Source organism: Solanum lycopersicum, chromosome 4 (genome assembly GCF_036512215.1).
Source record: "Solanum lycopersicum chromosome 4, SLM_r2.1".
Classification (NCBI taxonomy): domain Eukaryota; kingdom Viridiplantae; phylum Streptophyta; class Magnoliopsida; order Solanales; family Solanaceae; genus Solanum; species Solanum lycopersicum.
Window position 1 is genome coordinate 50,335,028 of NC_090803.1, and position 21,699 is coordinate 50,356,726.

Here is a 21,699-nt window from a genome sequence, read left to right on the forward strand (position 1 = left end):
AGTGTGCTCTCCTGATTTTTTTGTCTCATGAAATTCTATATCTCAACATAATATTTACTATATTTGAAAATCAATTCAATATTACAAAGTAAGAGTTCCAGAGATAACTTGAATCTCGTTACAACACACAAATTTAGAACAATTGGCAGCTCCACACAGACTAAGAACAATTGTACTCCGTTATCACTCAAAAATATAGTTACACGCTAACTCCATTCCAATAGATACATATTTCTTTAGAAAATCATCTTTCCTTATACGTTAATGACACCTAACTTTTATGATGTGATTTCTCAAATGACTAACCTAATTAAGGAATTGAATATGCTTAAGACATTGCATCCATCCATGATGATAGAAGTAGAGTTCAAGGAAAACATATAAGCTACGTGAAAAGTTGCTAGCTATGGTCATGATCAAGCTGACAACAAACACACAACTAAAGAAATACACATTACAAATTAAGAAAATACCTTAATTTTTATTTCATGAGTTTTGTTATTATGTCGACAACATTGATTGTGCCTCTCTATGGATGTGTTCTCTTCTTTTATCATTTCTTTTCTCTTTCGGCTGGGTGTGTGGTTGTATAATCATTCTACCCTTATTTTTTTAATTCACCGACGTTCCTAGCTTTTGTTTTCCCAGGTAAGATGTCATATTGTTTCAGAGAAAGTAAAATGTTTTCCGGTTATTTTCTAATGTAAGGAATTAACAACTACAATTGTCATTTTTTAGTAAATATCGAATGCACAAGATAATATATATAATTTAAAGGATTGTTCGCTTTCTTATTTCGATGATGGGAGAATGTATTATTATTGCAGAAACATATGACACATAAAGAAGACGGTCAACATGCTTCTGCTACATGAATACTCCATCTTCAGGGGCATTCACTAGAGGAGCAGATCCTTTAAATGGAAGAATGCAAGAATAGGTTACATATTTGACACTATCAGTAAGAACAACAACAAATATCCAAGAGACTGACTTCGTACCTATGATGCCATCACCATCAACCAGAACAGAAACTACCATGGAAGAAAGTGATTTGTTCCCTTGCTTTCCATTTGATCCAGTTTATTCTTCAGAAATGCTATAAGAGGGTCTAGAAAGGGAAACTGGAGGGCCATTAAAGATCCTTCTATTTTTGTGGAGGCACGTGTCATTCTGCCTTTATTCCATAGATATATCACTAGCAGAAGATGATGCATCAAACTCGAACACTTTTGTACACATGCCTGAACTCAACAAAGGTCCTGCCCAAATGAACACAAAAATCAATTAATATACTAGAAAGCAGAAGGCTATTCCAAAACATGAATTTAGTATGATTCAAAGAAAATAAAAGTTCCTAAATTCTAAAAGCAAACACTAGAGGAATTCATTTACACTAAAAAAAGGAAAAAAGATAAGAATTAATAATCAGTCCAGATTTAAAAGCAATTACCGGCAAAATCTTTAAGGTACCACTCTTGGGTAGTTGAGTTTACATTCTCTCTCTCCTCCAATGCAGGAATTCTTTGTCCCATTGCAGGACTTCGATAAAGGCAAGGATGGATTCCTGGGATGACAGGGGCTAAATCACCTGCGAGGCAATACGGATTGAATTATCAGCACTTCCTTGAAATGCCATGGTTTTCTCACTTGCCAATATGGATTGAATTATCAAGTTCCCATCAATCTCAACAAATTTATCATCCCTTGGGACATACAGAGAGGCGTCCAAAGGATTACTACCATTGCCCACATGAGCAAACTCATCTGCGACCTTATTGGTATTTTTCAGATTGCTTTCACCCTGACCTTCCCGGCCACAATGGGAGCTATGTTCTTTACCACCGTATTTCCCAGAACAACCAGTCCCATTCACATTCCCGTCAATAGTCAAAACTCTTCCAAGATGTTTTTCATAAAATCCAATTAAAAAAAACTCAACTCATAAAGGGTTCCCTCATTCCTCCATATTTGTCTTTCAATAAAGGAACCAACCCACCAAAGAGAAAGATGAAAAACAAAGAGCAAGATGAAGAACAACACACCAAGGAACATAACACTAGAAACTTTCTTTGTTTAATCTCACTCTTCTTTTTCTCCACTCTTTTGTTACTTTTTGGCGCGGGTGCTAGTGCCTGTGATTTCAACTTTGGAATGGGAACCAGTGGCATTTGATATCTTGTCGGGTCATCATATAATATGGTGTATATGACATCCATGGAGGAGTTTTGAAATGCATCCTCATTGATAGGTTTTGGAAAACTATCATTGAATGATCCATCAAGAATCATGGCATCGGTTGTGAAATTAACATTTGGAAATTCCACAGGGAAATCTTTGACATTTTCTTGGTATTGTGGTCATGTGTAGGGTGTAAAAAGTACGGTCAAGAGGTAAAACTGCAAGATCGTCGAACACCCCGATGAAGTTCGCTTCTTCCGCCGATAGTGGATCAGCCATATCTAGAGTTTTCAGCAATTGATAAGAGATTTAGGGAGAGACAGGGTAGGGATAGAAAGGAAACTTAGAGTTATTTTTCTTTTATAGTTTTATAGTTCTATATAGACCAAATCTGAATCTATATCTATATCATATATCATATTATATTATAAGTAGGAAAGCTCAAACTACAAAACTAAAATTACCATTTATCCCTACAATAAATCAAAATAATATAAAACAATAATAATAGATAACATCCTTCAAAAGTTAATTAATCATTTTAAAAGAATATAAAAAAAGATTAACTTCTATCCGTCATTTCTTTTACTCCCATTTAATTCTCTTCGAGATGTTAGTCAATTTATTTGATAAATTATATTAGTTTCACCAACTGACGTACGTGACCATCAAACTTCTCTCCAATAAGTATGGTTATTCTCTTAATGTCCTATCATGTACTAATTAATGTTATCCCTCAACTTCTTCGTTAACTATATATATAATTCATTAATTTGCACGATACATAATAGGGATAAAGCTCAAGCAGTTGGATAATGGCCATTTGTCTAGATTTGTTTTAATGATATGTATTACTTTTAAATTTGTACTTATACTTTTTGCATGTATATAGTAGTGAATATTTTAGATTGTTGTCTTTTCTTATTAGAGTCTTTCTAATATTTCATTGCTTTAATAGGGAAAGCATGACAGAAAGAGCATGTATCATTAGAATACAATATTAATAATATGTAGATTGTGACAAAGGATTGTTGGAGTTACGCTGATACTTCAACTATATTGTCATATGTTAATACCAAGTTCCTTCATCTTGATTGAAGGGTGAATTTTCCACCTAATCTTTTATATAACTAAATCTTTATGAAATATTGAGTTGTTCAATTTTGTAAGTTTATTCTATATCTAATCACTTCTTCAGCAAAGAAGTAATTTTATTAAGCTATTTGCTCATCAATAATCTTCTAATCCTTTAAAGTAAATCTCAGAAACAATTTTTGTTTTGTTTTCGTTCTCCAATTTCAAGTGAAATTCAGTTCTAAGATGTAAATACTGTTTTATGTTAATAAATTTTCTTTTCTTATTTCTCTCAATAATCTTTCCGTATGTAGTAGTAAAGTACTGCTTGAACTAAAGGTCCATGGTAAACATCTTCTCTATATTTATATTTACATTTACAAGTTATATGCTAGAAGTAAGGATGCATATGTACAAGACCTCACTTATATAAGTAAGTTGAAAAGGAACCCAAAAACCACCGAAAAAGAACTATATAAAGATTGGAAATGGTTTTAATTTTCCAAGGACATTTTATGGCAGCAATTTTTTTTATTTTTTAACATAATGTGACATGACTAACTACCAACAAAAAGCCTATTAAGTACAAATTTTATAAAATAGTTAAGAAACAAACGTGCAACCCACGTTCCTAAAACTAGTTTACCTTAAAAACATATACTCCTTACCTGAATGTTAAATTACTATAATATCCCTAACTTAGGTTGTGACTTTTTAATGAGTCGTCACTTTTCCGATAAATTGTGATTTTTTCAAAGGGTTGTGATTTTTTAATGAGTTGTGACTTTTCAAAGAGTTGTGGCTTTTTCAATAAGTCAGTATTTGTTTGTACTACTCTTTGTTGACTATAAATAGAGGGACTTCCTCTCATTTTCCAACCACAATTTTTCCTGTTCTTCGACTCTTTTTCTACTTGCATTTTTTTTTGTATAATTTAGTGTCATTAAGTGAGTTTGAAGTTTAGTAGAATCTGAGGTACCACTATTATGATGACAAGTGTATTTCACATGTAGAACTTTTTTTAAGAGAAACCTTTGTTCTTTATTCATATTTTAGCCCTAACTATTTGGTGAGAACTTTGATTTGTAGAAAATATTGGGGTTAAATTGGGGGCTCTCTTTTGTCTCTCCGGAGGATATGTCGTCGCCGGCGACATAGTCCGAGAATTTTGCTGCTGCCACCATCTCCACCTATGCCATTGTAATTTATCCGCCTTCACTATTAGCTCCTCCACTTACTCAGATCTCTCCACCATTTTTTCAAATAAAAAAGCTCAAAAAAGAGAATATTCATACCACCACCAAGAACACTATGAGTATAATCTAATTGAAATATTTTTTTGGTGATTGGAGATGGTGGAATTTTTTTTTCAAAATTCTTACTAGAGAGTTGTTAAAAAAATTAACAATAATGAATCCGGTGGGGATAGGTTGTAATGGCTCATAAATTTTGGGATGATAAGGGTTGATAAGTTTTGAATATGCTACCATGCGTGCGTGTGTGTGGTTGGAAATCTGATTATAGATTGAGGGGACTTTTGACCATTTTCTCTTCCTTTAGAACTTTCTTATGTTAGCGCGCTTATAATTTTAAGTTTTTGTTTCCATTTTTGAGTGAAGGTATGGTTGTTTAAAATAAATTTGGTATGCAACCCATATTTTTATGTAATTTGGTATTGTGATGGAACTTTTTATTTGTTTTTGTGTTATTATTCTTATAAGTGCTACTTAATTGATAAAACTTTTATTAATATATGAGTTTGATAATACTCGAATAGTTAGCAACATGTTTTTTTTAAAAATAAAAGTAATTTAAATAAAGATTGCTAAAAGATAAGTACTTTGAAAAAAGAGATTTTGATTGTGTTACTTTATAGTCACTTAACATAGTGTTGTGAATTTTCATGGCCAAAGGCTACTCCTTTGCTATAACACGGGACCTATCCAAGCTAACCCTGAAGCTTGCATATCATAATCATATTGAGAATATCTAAGAAAAAGATGAACTAATGTGGAAGCTAAATCAATTGATAACTTAAGGTGGAGAATACCCAAAATTGATATGACTGTATATAACTTGCTAAGGATTCAAAGATACTGAACATTCACTCAAAACTAAAGCTGAATCTAGTACTAGAATTGTTGGGACATTCCCCAGCTAACCCTAGCAAAACTAAAAACTGAAATGAAAGGCTGAATATGAAAAATATGTCTATTGTTCTCAAAGTATGAGGACTCATCATTGAAGTTACTGGATATGGATTTATGCGTAATCTGGATGCTGAATGCCTGAACCTACATCATGAAAGGATGTAGCGTAAAGTATGTGTTAGTACTTGGAATCCAAACATATAAAAACAAAAGAATATTAAATTAAACATGAAAATTCTATTTGACAGCAACAAAACAACTACTTCTTCAGCTCATGTATCGCAACTAGGCTGTTTGTGTACGGTATGAATCTTCTCTTAGGATTAAATTGTCTCAGAGTAACAATAGTAGATCTCCACCTTCTGCCCATTCAGGTAATAAAGATAGATAACCACAATGGCATCACCACTGTTTATACATGGTAATATGTTGCACAACACAGTACCATTTCCAACAAAGGGATCTTTCTCCAATGTTTGTTGTGACTTCTTGAATCCAAGATTTACGCACACACTACGATTCAGACTCATGTCCATTCCTCCGTACATATCTAACATAAAACACCCCCAATCGTTATAAATAGTTACATAGGATAGCTCATCACCTAAGTCAACACTCCATATCTCCCAGGTGGAATAGGCACACGTACAACTGTTTCAACCTCATTTTCTTACTTCAAATGCTAGCACACCATGAGTATATGCCTTATCAAGAGGACCAAATATGTCTTGACATTATAATAAATGTGTGACTGGTGTGATCACTAAATTTGATGCCCAACAGAGGGGACTTATAATCCTATGGAGGCACATAGTTCTGGGACTATGAGGATAGTCTGACCCTAGTCCGACTCTGTTCTAATTCTACTACCATTTGGAAATGTATATGATACAAATATTTGAAATACTGGATAGCTCAATATTCTGACATGCAAATCTGAGATGCAACATTTAGATACTGACAATGTAACATTTGAAATCTTGGGAATGTTTATCTGTTTAATTGTCTTAGAAAGTGTAATTCATGAACTAAGAAAATTCACACAACAAGAGTTTTGAGTTTCATGCAAGGAACCAAGCAACATTTCCAAAAAAGATGATAATTCGATTTAAAATACTATGACAACTAATTCACAACAATTCTTAAGGTTATAGAAATCCCTAGGTCTAAAAGATATATAAAGAATCAAGAATCTAACTGAATTATATGGACCTAGTGGATGTAAGGAACCCACTATTGAAATCCTACATACCTGGCGACGAAATCTAAAGAGAAATCCTTTGATTTCGAGGGTGGAACTTGAAGAAAATCTTTTTCTTGTTTTTGAAAGATTGGTAGAGTTTCCTCGTATTTATGCTCTACGTTTTGTCGAATTTTTGTGAATAATTGATTAGGCTAAGTTCTGACTAAATTACTAGTCACTAGGCTTAAACTGAGTAAAACAACACAGTTTAGGAGTTAAAGGACACAACTTAAATGTCCAACGCGTAGGGAAAAAGACCAAAATGACCCAACTTAAAATATAACGAAAGCCGACCATGGCGCCACTAATGGTCCGTGTTGAGACCACGACCCATTAAGTGGATTGTGATTCTTGGCCAGTGAATACTAGTTTAGGACCCTCCCCTCAATGATCCGCGATCTAGCATTTCTTGTGTTGATAGATTATCTAGAATTATGATAATAGTAATGAATCATTTGTTTACAAATTTACGAAATTGGGACATAATATCTACTCCTTTAACAAGTATATGTATATAATCACAAAAAAAATTATATACATGTGGATGAATATATAATTTTTAATTTACAATTTTATACTGGCTACAAATCGTATATAGTAATATGGGACAAACATGCAGCCCACATTCCCAAAACTAATAAGATGCAAGTTTACATCAAACTGAATAAAGAATAAAACAAATAAAAAGTAAATTATTAACTTACGGCCTGAAAAACTATGATAATGTGATGTGCAAAGGGTCAAATATACCATTATAGTAAAATAAATAGTTTAAATATATCCTTCGTTATATTTTTGGTCCAAATATATGTCACGACCCAAAAATGAACGTGATGGCACTTGTCTTATCCCACCAAGACAAGTCAGCCTAAAACTCAACTTATTATAATAAAATGCGAAAAATTTACTATCGACTAATATAATACCACAAAACGTGGTTGTCACGTGTACAAGCCTCTAAAGTATTACAATTGATTCAAAAGAAAACTCAAGTCTCAAATGAACTTGTTTCTAGAATAGAACAAGAACATAATTAAGGAGAAGAAAGTCTGCTGCGATGGAAACAGCTACCTGACAAATCTCCAAGAAGCCTCGGAAAAGAAGAGAATGACAAGTACAACAAAAATTCCGGCTTATAACCTACAAAAATTTGTAGAAGCAAGGGGTGAGTACCAAACCACACGGTACTCAGCAAGTAAACGTCTAAACACAAGCTAAGGGGATGAAATACGGGTACTCCTACCACTCTAACCGAAACTCCACAATTACAAACTGCATAAAATTCAGTCTAACCTAACAGCTCATATTTACATAGCACGTAACTCTACAACAACACTTAGACAAATTATATATACATCCTCCACAACCACACTTTACCAACTTACATATCCTCAATAACAACACTTCAACAAATTACATATCCTCGATAAAAACACTTCAATAAATTACATACCCTCAACAACAATAATTCAACAAATTACATATCCTCAATAACGAGCTCAGTATTCATCAATCACAAATTTTGCAGAAGGTCAATCACAAGATCAGCAAAACACAATATCAAGTTCACCATAATAAGTATGTGTAATGCAATGTCAAGTATAATGATGCATGTCTGACCTAGTGATACACACCCGCTGTCTCTCAGTCTGGGACCCATGGGGGACATATCTGTCCATGCATCTGTCGCGGCATGCGACACGACCCTTGATAATAGTAACCATCGCGGCGCGTGATACGTCCCTCGAAATATAGTATCCATCGCGGCGCGCGATACGTCCCTCGAAATGATACATCCTCTTTAGTATCCTTTCTTTCTCAATGCACATAACACTTGTCACAACCAATGCCTCGGAATAATGCATATGACAAGTTCACACAAATAATGAGGAGATGACCATTTTCATAACATCGCACAATTCACAACAAGACAAACATGAAGTTATAACAACAATGATTCAACAAGACTTCAACCCTTTCTCAACACAACACACACAAACAATTAATCACATTGCCTTTTGTTATCCCGATTCTTTTCATCATTAGAATTAATCAATGTGGGCAAGTCAACCCATCACCAATCCCGTTACTTCCAAGCATATACCACAAGGATATTCACACATTTCATACACTAAACAAGAGTTTAGAAATCCACTTACCTCAAATAGTCGAACAATCACTCTGAACTTGAGCCTTTTCCTTTCGTAAAGCTTCCAACTCAATGTAATCTATTTCCAATACATATTCACAATAAGATTTTCCAAACTAAAATAACCCACATTACTATGTATTTAAACTCCACTCAACAATTCACTAACATTTATAATCAAGTTTGAAAATATTGATGCCAACAAACATTTCAATTATCATATTTTCTAAATTTCAAGTTTAGGGTTAAGTCATAATTTATTTAAATAATATAATCCTAATAATTGTATATAATGTAATACATTTAATGTTTAATCATACATCACAATATATCAAAACTTGAATAATAATATGATAACCTTAAGAAAATTCAAAAGCAAAGTCAAATTAGGTGATACTGCCTAAACCATCGAGAATAAATAATTACCCCAAAATCTTTTTATACGAATAATAACTACTAATTGATAACTTACCCAACAAATTCTTACCTCTTCTAATTATTACGTCACTATTAACCCATTATCATGTGTATATATATATCAGTAGTTATTAATAATTTAACTAAAAATTGATCGATCAAGATTATGGTTATAACATCTCTTAAAAATATTACACGAATTCAACTTCTTTTGACAATTTTCAATGCCATTATAATTTATAATAACAACAGTAACACGACTTTCACTCCATATGCAAAATTTCGTATAATAATGTATCAACTAGGATATTAAATAATATGATGGTTGTAGGACATATTTGAAAGAACAAGAGGAACCAATACCTTACCTCTAATTCTCATTTAACTCCCTAATGATTACCCCTAATTATTGTCCAATTATTGCATGCACTTTTACTTTAAATTTTAACTCATTTTCTTCAAATCTCTGTCTTTATTTCTCTTTTCCAGCCAACATTTAACAATAGTAATAGTTTAACTATTAATTAATTAGAAAAGAAAGAGTCAATTGCAGCGAAAAGAAAGTTAAAACTATAACCTGGAAAATTATTCCCGTCGGCGGCTCCATGCACCCGCACATATGAGTTTAGGTTTATGCATACTCTCCGTTTCTTTCTTTTCCTTTTCTTTTCTTAAAGTTATAAACTAAGAACTCTCTAACCCTAATAATTTATTTCCTATAAGGGTAATTGGTATATGGTAAAAAAAATTATTTTATACACTTAACCATAATTATTAATTCCAATTAGTTATTTAATAATTAATCATCAATTAATTTATTCTTAATTAAATAAATATTCAAAATTTCCAAAAATGACCTTTCGGGTCATTATATTATCCACAACTAAAAACCATGTTCGTGCTCGAACATAAAGAAGAAGAACAAGGAAGAATAACCAACATGACCAAAAACATGAGGTATGATTTTTAAAGTCGTGCTCATCTTTCCAAGCAAGTTCCTTCTTAAAACCATTTCATCAAGATCAAGTACTAAGAAATGAACTTTCGAATAAAATATTGAAAGATCTATATACATCAAGAGTGATTATTAAGCTACAAACTAACCCATGAACTTAATCTAAATTGAAATCTATTAGACGATAACACTACCATCACAACGAGTCTTTTCTTGCATAACCAAAATAACATTGTGAATCTATACCGGCTACAATCAGAAGTAAACTTTAACCAACCACCACACTCAGAATGCACAACCATCACATATCTTATCAAGATTTCATCTCCACAACAAAATCTTTCCACGAACATAAGTAATAAAAATATGATCTTTAGACATGGGATACTCACCCAAAGAGGATCAAACTTATCTATCCCAATGAAAGAAATGATTAAGTAAATATCCAAAAATATGATACGCTCCAAAATGCAGAATCTCTAACAACACTTTTAGAAAATTGTAACTCTTAATATATAGTAGCTCTTATATAAGTTCTCATAAGCAAGATTGTCTGTGTAGAATCACTACTATACTTCAACTATCCCAAACAACACCAGATCTTTCAGCATGAACAAGTCCAACAAAGGATGTCATCTTACAATGAGGAACTCACAGGATCGGTACACCCGATCCACCACTAGGAATTCACTCATTGATATGAAATACATATGTGAATCATACTAAAACCATGTCCAGAACGAAGAAGGTTGTCACATAAGAATATATAGAAGAAAGCTCGAATAACTCAAGATATTCTTTCCATAGTGTCCATATCAATTAAATTTCATTCATGTGACTCAATCTCTTTGTTTTTATCCACCCACAACCAATCAATTTGATCTCCATCACTATATTACAAATACTCGATTCATCAACTTCCACATACTTCTCACAGTATCCCACTAAAGCTAACACTCTAAATACCAGCAGACATCATAACTACACTATCAAAGTTTTTCTTGTAAATCCATTGTCACCTCTAAAAGTTTCAAAACATGACTCTCTATCTTTCTTTCCATTTCACCATTACATAACAAATATAAGTCATACCCAAGATTGATAGCACTAATTTCAAATCTAAAGTACTTTTCCATCGAGGTACAATAATTGAATCACACTAAATGTCAACTTCACACAAAATTTCACATACTATTTTGCAATTACCATTCATACCATCATGTACCTCGCTCATGCCAAAACTCAAAGAAAATACTTGGTCACTCCAATAATTCTGTATAGTATAAGCTCAAAATCCGTACACACCATCAAATACCTATGTAACACATCATAACAGTCTATGTTATCTTAAAATAGTAGTTTCAATCTCCTCAAAATTCTCGATAACCCCATATAATTGTAGGTCCATATTGTCACATATTCATAAAAATTGTTGATAAATTCCTAATAAGTATATACCGAATAATTCACATCCATAGTCATATTAGAACTTATAAATGAAAAATTTATACATCCTTCAACTTCTAACCAAGACTCTATATGAGAGGTTTTATACTTCACATCTCTTAAATTCCTCCCATGGCGCTTCTAACTATATTGAAATCTTCAACATACCAAACTTCTTGTTTTTTCTTACTCGCTTACCAATCTTATTCTTTGACCAACAACTCGTGATATTTTTACCTCATCCTCTAAATCAAATCATTAATGTGAAATCCCATTTAGGCATAACAATAAAAAGTAACAAAATTTACTACTCAAATTATTTTTAAGTCCTTCCAAATGCTTCATATTTAATGTGATCAATCATTTCTTACCCATTATATATATATACATACATTTTTTGTATCAATCTAATGAACGTGTGACACTATTACCATAACCAAAATGAAACAGATGAAATCACGTATCCTTGAACTAAATTCTCAACTCTCTAAAGATATATCTTTGTCCTTTATAATTATAGTAAATATCTATTTTCTCGATTTTCTCTTTCCAATGACTAAAATACTTCCCACTAATTCTTTTCCATTTATGACTCTAGCTTCTTTCAATCCTATTCAAGCGAAATTTCCAACACATCATACAACTTTTCATACAACTACATTGTTCATCAAATAGTGGAAAACCACAACCTTAGATGCTCGCAAGTCGTTATTACCATAAAAACTCGTTTAACCCTCAATTCTTATTTTATGATTTAGTCTCAATCGCAATCCATCACAAACTCCTATTATCATCATGCTTAGTTAGATCTTGTTATCACCACGAAGTCAACTATTTCATCAATATGAATCCTTAAACCCAGTTATACCAATCCAATCCAAAGAACTAACCCACTTTTATCTGCACTTCCTTACTAAAACTCTTAATTGTCTTCACAGAAGTATACTCTTTAGGACTTTCTTTACCCATATGCTTGTCATTCAATATTGATCCAATTTCTTGGACATTACGATGAAATCACCACTCATTTAAAAATTTATAAAATACATTTCACAATCTGAACATATCAATTTCATACCAAAGATCCACTACTAAAAGCTTCCTTATAATTAATGTTTAACACATCCACCCGTACCAACAAACTAGTTGGTTTCTCAAATATGAGTTCAACACCAAATCTTATCATATGAGCATATATACCATAGATAACTCCTTAAGTAGTTAATATTTGCACTTAACAATCAACATGCCCGTTTTCATGTACCACTAGTAATACATCGTGAAAATTTCATTACATCCACCACTAGAACATATCATATCTATTGAGAAGATCATTTTCAAATAGTTCACACACTTTATCCATCAAATAGCTGTAAAATATTACCATATTAGTTTTGTATCTAACCCAAGCTATATGTATTCTTTCGTAAGCAAGGTCAATATCAAAAGTAACACACTCTATAATTCTAACCAAGTACCCATCAGTACCATTGTAATAGTTGTATCATGACCAACTTTGGTATACACTCAATCTGTGAAACCACAGAAGGTATTCTGACCTGAATTGGCGCAACATCATTTGCTAAGCAAACCATTAATGGTATGACAACTATATCAATTGTATTACACTATTTATTATCTAGTCAATTCTTCAAACATTTAACTTTTAATTGTCAAACAACTCTATATTTTGCTTATAGCAGATAAGTACTATATTTATTATTATTATTTTACAATGATAACTAACCTTACTCAACTCATTCAAATATGATCACACATTATTTTCATAAGTATATCATTTTCACCTTAATACCAGATCTAACATCATACCAATACATGACATGCCAATGATTCACAAAAGGAACTACGCACGAGTCATCACATAAATGAGAGAGAATGGAGTGAAGCGATAAGAATCAAAATGGGACCAAGTACGCACAATAGAGATCCAAGAAGTGAAGATATTTCCTAAAAGTCACTAAAGCCTATCGAAGATAGGTACAGACGTCTCCGTACCGATCATCGAGACTCTATTTAGACTCGACTTGTACACACGTGAGACCTATGATCCTGGGGCTTTGATACCATTTGGTCAAGACCCAAAAATGGACGTGATGGCACTTGTTTTATCACACCAAGACAAGTCAGCCTTAAACTCAACTTATTATAATATAATGCGGAAAATTTACTATCGACTTATATTATACCCAAAAAACCTGGTTGTCACATGTACAAGCCTCTAAAGTATTACAATTAATTCAAAAGAAAACTCAAGTCTCAAATGAACTTGTTTCTAGAATAGAACAAGAACAAGAATAAGGAGAAAAAAGTCTGCTGCGATGGAAAGCTACCTGACAAATCTCCAAGAAGCCTCGGAAAAGAAAAGAATGACAAGTATAACAAAAATCCAGGCTCATAACCTACAAAAATTTTTAGAAGCAAGGGGTGAGTACCAAACCACACGGTACTCAACTAGTAAACGTCTAAACACAAGCTTAGGGGATGAAATACGGGTACTCCTACCACCCCAACCGAACCTCCACAATTACAAACTGCAAAATTCAGTCTAACCTAACAGTTCATATTTACATAGCACGTAACTCTACAACAACACTTAGACAAATTACATATACATCCTCCACAACCACACTTTACCAACTTACATATCCTCAATAACAACACTTCAACAAATTACATATCCTCGATAAAAACATTTCAACAAATTACATACCCTCAACAACAACAATTCAACAAATTACATATCCTCAATAACGAGCTCAGTATTCATCAATCACAAATTTTGCAGAAAGTCAATCACAAGATCAGCAAAACACAATATCAAGTTCACCAATGATATGTATGTGTAATGCAATGTCAAGTATAATGATGCATGTCTGACCTAGTGATACACAACCGCTGTCTCTCAGTCTGGGACCCATGGGGGACATATATGTCCATGCATCTGTCGTGGCGCGCGACACGACCCTCGATAATAGTAACCATCGCGGCGCGCGATACGTCCCTCGAAATATAGTATCCATCGCGGCGTGCGATACCTCCCTCGAAATGGTACATCCTCTTTAGTACCCATTCTTTCTCAATGCACATAACACTTGTCACAACCAATGCCTCAGAATAATGCAGATGACAAGTTCACACAAATAATGAGGAGATGACCATTGTCATAACATCGCAGAGTTCACAACCAGACAAACATGAAGTCACATCAACAATGATTCAACAAGACTTCAACCCTTTCTCAACACAACACACATAAACAATTAATCACATTGCCTTTTGTTATCCCGATTCTTTTCATCATTAGAATTAATCAATGTGGGCAAGTCAACCCAGCACCAATCCCGTTACTTCCAAGCATATACCACAAGGACATACACGCATTTCATACGCTTAACAAGAGTTTAGAAATCCACTTGCCTCAAATAGTCGAACAATCACTCTAAACTTGAGCCTTTTCCTTTCGTAAAGCTTCCAACTCAATGTAATCTATTTCCAATACATATTCACAATAAGATTTTCCAAACTAACATAACCCACATTACTATGTCTTAAACTTCACTCAACAATTCACTAACATTTATAATCAAGTTTGAAAATCTTGATGCCAACAAACATTTCAATTATCATATTTTCTAAATTTCAAATTTAGGGTTAAGTCATAATTTATTCAAATAATAAAATCCTAATAATTATATATAGTGTAATACATTTAATGTTTAATCATACATCACAATATATCAAAACTTGAATAATGATATGATAACCTTAAGAATATTCAAAAGCAAAGTCAAATTAGGTGATACTGCCTAAACCATCGAGAATAAATAATTACCCAAAAATCTTCTTATACGAATAATAACTACTAATTGATAACTAACCCAACAAATTCTTACCTCTTCTAATTATTACGTCACTATTAACCCATTATCATGTGTATATATATTAGTAGTTATTAATAATTTAACTAAAAATTGATCTATCAAGATTTTGGTTATAACATCTCTTTAGAATATTACACGAATTCTACTTCTTTTGACAATTTTCAATGCCATTATAATTCATAATAACAACAATAACACGACTTTCACTCCATATGCAAAATTTCGTATAATAATGTATCAACTAGGATATTAAATAATATGATGGTTGTAGGACATATTTGAAAGAACAAGAGGAACCAATACCTTACCTCTAATTCTCATTTAACTCCCTAATGATTACCCCTAATTATTGTCCAATTATTGCATACACTTTTAGTTTAAATTTTAACTCATTTTTTTTCAAATCTATGTCTTTATTTCTCTTTTCCAGCCAACATTTAACAATAGTAATGGTTTAACTATTAATTAATTAGAAAAGAAAGAGTCAACTGCAGCGAAAAGAAAGTTAAAACTATAACCTGGAAAATTATTCCTGTGGGCGGCTCCATGCACCCGCACATATGAGTTTAGGTTTATGTATACTCTCTGTTTCTTTGTTTTCCCTTTCTTTTCTTAAAGTTATAAACTAAGAACTGTCTAACCCTAATAATTTATTTCCTATAAGGGTAATTGGTATATGGTAAAAAAAATTTTTTTATAAACTTAACCATAATTATAAATTAAAATTAGTTATTTAATAATTAATCATCAATTAATTTATTCTTAATTAAATAAATATTCAAAATTTCCAAAAATGACCTTTCGGGTCATTACAATATACCCCTCATGTTATACTTTTGAGTCTATACCTCTCTCATTATACTTTAAAATATACCCTTAATTTTGACGGAAAAACATGTGACAAACTCAAAATAAAACTATTTACTCTCAAATTTGCTTAGAAACTCACTTGTGTAACTCATCCCAACTCATTCCCTCCGTTTTGAGCTGATATTTTCCTTTTCCCATTCATTTTCAATTAGGAAAATGCATAAGTACACAAAGACTATGATCGAAATCCTAGAGACACACCTAAACTTCACTAGAATCCTATTACCCCTAAACTAATTTAAAATGGAATAAATACACCACAAACGCTGACATGTCCTTGAGAGTGTGCACACTCTCTTGGAAACAAGTGATGAGTGAACAAATTGGACACACGTCATTCTTAATTGGTCACTTTGCAATTAATTAGTACACATATTTATTGATAATAAAACTAATATTATATAATTATTTTTTTTTCTTTCCTTGTAAAATATTTATTTTAATTTCTTCACTTAAATTTTTTTTAGTTTATTATCTTTTCACTTTTAATTATTTTTCAATTATTGTATATGCTTACAAAAATAATTTAAAAGTATCCTTTAATTTTAATGTTTTAATATTTTAATGTTTTATTTGATTTTCTTCACATTTTTTTATATCCGTTGAAAATTAACTTATTTTAAATACACGACATTTGAAATCAAATCAAAATGAAAGACCCAAGAAAAAAACTTAATAGAAAAATAGAAGAGAAAAAAATGAATTAAGTAAAAAACAATAGTTTCAATACTAGGTAAAAAACTGTTACTTAATTCAAATACAAGATAAAAAATAAGAATATTTTTCTTAATTTTATTTATCAAATATATTTTTTTTAAAATAAGAAATATTTTTTAAAAATAGTTTTTAATTATAAAAAATTATTTACACACATGGCGGGCGAGTGTGTACAAACACAACCAACTTGGGTGGTTAAAGGAGTCACATCAGCACAAAGGTGCACAAAATTACGAATAAAATGAGTTCAGAGGTAATAGGATCTTAGATAAGTTTAGGAGGGTCTCTGAGATTTCGATCATAGGCTAGGGGATACTTATGCATTATCACTTCTCTATATTTATATTCTTGTACTAGAAATAATAAAATATGCACATCATACAACATCATTCTGCTGCATTTTCCCCTCATAAATTAAAAATCTTCAAATTTGTTTCTATAAAATTGATCATTGTACCCACATTTTCTTACTATTATAGAAGTACAAGAAAATTAATGAATGTCAGAAGTTATCGATTTTTGGATGCTGAAATTTTTTAGAACATATCTCAACAATGTATTTTCTTTGATCAGTATTGACACTTTTTAGAAGGGGTTAAGCATGATAATTATTATATAGAAAAACCTCAATTCAAAAAAATGAAAAATCATATTAGTTTTTGAATACGATAAATGATTAGCTTCTTTTAAGAAGAAAATGCATAGAAAAGAAAAAAAACCTGGAGGAAATGAGTTTCTAAAAAAATTAAATATTTGAAATTCAAGATACGTTATTTAATTTTGAGCTTGTCACCTGTTTTTCGTTAAAATTGAGGGTAAATTTGTGTCAAAGTATAATCAAAAGGGTATATTTGGACCTAAAATATAACGAAGTGTATTTTTAAAATATTTCCAATAGAAGAAGGGAAATATTTGACCATTTGCCCAAATATAATTGTAAAAAATGTGTTTGGTAAAATTTGCTTCTTTTCAAATTGTGTATAATTGGATTTTAAAAAGAAAACAAATTGTTCCTATACCAAGTCAGATACTTAATTCATTATTTTTTAACTCAAAAGGGGCATAAAATCAAATGTCCTTGTACTGTGAGCACAAATCAAATGTTCCTATATGAAGTCAGACATCTCTCTTATCTCTATTTGTTAGTGCATTTGATTGGTAAGCTTTATCCTTCTATTTTGTTTCTATTTATGAGATTATATAAAAATTTCCCCTTTTGTTATAATTATTTTATTTCCTGTTTTGTGGTTAGGGTTGATATTTGAAATGTCTCTGTTTTTTAATGTGATGACTAGATTTTCTTGTTGTGCTGTGTTCCAAATTCTTATCCACCACCGTTCTATGCTTAACTCCCCGACTTACAAGGTTTAATTTGCCTAGGTAAAATGTGCAATTTTTTTTTGTTTTTACGTATCTAGATTTGTCTTTGTTCAGCAAAATAGGATTGTAATTTCCCTTTTTCTTTTATGTTCGGATCCAAGAGTCTTTTTTCCCGCTGCAGGACTTTGATAAAGGCAAGGATGGATAAATCTACAGGAATTGTAAGGTTTGCCTCATCATTTTTCATATCAGCAGTTCCATGAGATGTCATGGATTTTTTACTTGCAAATACAGACTGAATTATCGAGTTCTAGTGAATATTGACAAGTTTATCATTACTCGGTATGTACAGAGAGGCTGCAAGAGGATCACTACCATTTCCCACGTAAACAAACTTATGTGAATCTTTATTGGTATTTTTTTTTATTGATTTCACCCTGATATCCCTAGCCACAATGTAAGAGATGATCTATTCCATCATATTCCCAAAATAACCAGTCCCATTCACAGACCCATGAACAACCAAAACTCTTCCATGATGTTACCAAAAAATCAACTCACAAGAATCTTCACTCATAAATGTTTCCCTCATACCTCCGTATCTCACTTTCAATGAAGGAACTAACCCACCAAACAGAAGTATGAAGAACAACACACCAAGGAAGCTAACACTAGCAACCTTCTTTATTTTCACCTTACTCCTGTTTTTCTCCACTTTCTTGCTACTTGTTGGCGCAGGCACTACTGGCTATCCTAGTCACTATCCTAGTATCTTCAACATATAAGGTGGCGTATATGACATCCATGGAGGAGTATGGGGATACAGCTTGGGGGGTGGATGCACTTGAGGAGCTACATCAGTACCTAAAAATTGTGCCTTTAGAGTTACATTTTCTTTTGTTTCATAGGATATATTTGCATTCAAATGTTGAATTGGTGAATGAAGTATTCTAACTCCTAAACATAATGATTTTTAATTGCCTTGACAAGTGAGCACTTCCCCCGTTTTTCTAGCCATCTTCATTTTGTCCTCATCATTATTAACATTATCACTCAAGAAAAATGTAGTGGATTTTTGGTGTTTGTTTACATTATTCGAGTCTTCACTATGTTGTTTCCTTTTCAACAAATAACTACAATTTTTGATATTAGCATTGAGTTTCTATTTTACAACTCCACCTTTTCTAAATTACTTCCTAACTTCGGGGAAGAATGTATAAATCTGTTAGAAGTCAACAGATTATTCAACCCTTTTGAGAGATTGGAACCATAATTTGCTGATGGCACGTTCAAGTAACCAGAGATATGGGTAGAAACCGGTGCAACAATACACACACTTCATCGAAAACTCCTGAGCTGCTCACACTACGAAGTAGCCCTGGCGATGACATCTCCTTAACCATAACTACCGCTTCCTGATTGGGGGAAAAATGTTCATTTCACCCGATGTCAACATGAAATTTCTAAACAAACCGCTGTAATTCCTAATTAATTCACTCGCAGGTTGACTAAAGCAATTAGGGTCTATATGGAGCAGGTTTGATCCTATAGCTTTCCCATGATAATCTTCCGATGATGAGTTGATAGTTCTAGAAGCATCATAAAAATTCCCTATCGGTTGCCAAAGATATTTGGGTCCATCTGACCCGAGTCCAAACCTGAGTTCGACTCGAGATAGTCAGGCATGTATCTAGGTGTTTGAAATGCATTATTATGGGTAGGGTTTCAAAAAAATATCATTGAGTGATGCATCAAAAATGATGTCATCAGTTGAGAAATCAATGTTCCAAAATTTCATTAAAAAATCCTAAATATTTTCTTGATATGTTGCAGTCAAGTGTATAGCATAAAAAGTATTTAGCAATTGATCACAAATTTAGCGAGAGACAGAGTAAGAATAGAGAGGAAACTGTCATTTACCTTTCTTTTATAGTTTTATCTTTCGAGATTGTTCAGATTGATATATTAGATTTTGTAGATTTCATATCTTAGAAACAAAATTAAGATTCTTAAAGTTTCAAAAAATAAATTTGTAAGGTAGTTTCATCAGTTGATTATGTGTATTTTACCAGTAAGAGCATGTATGGATACAAGAATCCTCTTTTAAATGATCTAACCTTGAGGAAATATTGCTATTTTTCAATGAGGTAAGGGGTGTAAGTATGTGATCCAAGAACTATTTAGTTCTATTTATTTTTTCTATGCCTTTATATTTCACACTTGGAAGTTCATAATCTAAAGTTCAATGACTTGTATATCTCTTTAAAATGACTCTTTTTAGTTAAATCAAGAACACTAGTCTAACAGGTAATTAAGAAAGAAAGTTGAATTTTAGAAAACTTCAAAGCAACATACTTTTACGTCCTACACATGAACACAACATACTTTTTATGTCCTTAACATGACCGCAATATTAGAAAAAAATATCGATAATTTTTTTTGAAATTTTAGAACTTTCATTTCTCAATTAATGACATTATTTTTTATGCATCATTTGATGATACTTTTCCAAACCCTACCAATGATGATGCATTTCGAATGCCTAAGTACCTTCCTAACTGTCTCGGGTCAAAGGTAGTTCTGAAATCAGATTAGATGGACCCAAATAGCTTCGGTCAACCTGGGAGTCAACTGATGGGGAATTTTGATAATGCATCTTGAATATTTAAGTCAACCTTGGGAGATAGTCTCGGGAATCTCCAAGATCGAACCCATTCCAGATGGATTTTTATTGCTTATGTACACCTGGGAAATGAATTGATTGGAAATTTTAGCGATTCTGTTAGAAATGTTAAATTGACATTGAAGGAAATGAGCAATTTTGCCGGAAATCAGGTAGTGGGAGGTCTGATGGGTATGGATATGTCATCGTCATGTCTACGTCATAGTTGGAGCAACCCAAGATTTTTGGGATGAAGTGCCTCCATTATTTACCATGTTCCTACGGATGTCTCTGGGTACTTAAATGTTCCATTTCCAAATCCTGGGTCCAATCTCACAAAAGGGATGAATAATTTGTCAAATTCGAACAAATTGGGAGTAATCCGAATTTAGGAAGTAATTAAGTCAAAGGTGGAGTTGTAGAAAATAAACTCAACGTTAATATAAGTAAATGTAGCTATTTGTTGAAAAGGAAGAAGGGTAGTGAAGACTCAAACAATGTAAGCAAAAACCAAAAATTCACTATAGAGAAAGATTTCACTTGGCAGGGAAGATAAAAATGTAGTATGTGGAGGAATTATAGTATAAAAGTAGCATACTTCATTCAACATTTG

At 32.3% G+C, this 21,699-nt stretch overlaps 1 pseudogene; it reads right to left on the reverse strand.

The window, feature by feature from the left end:
- Positions 1-867: 867 nt before the first annotated feature.
- LOC109120055 (bZIP transcription factor 17-like) lies at positions 868-20,110 on the reverse strand (annotated as a pseudogene).
- Positions 20,111-21,699: the final 1,589 nt, after the last annotated feature.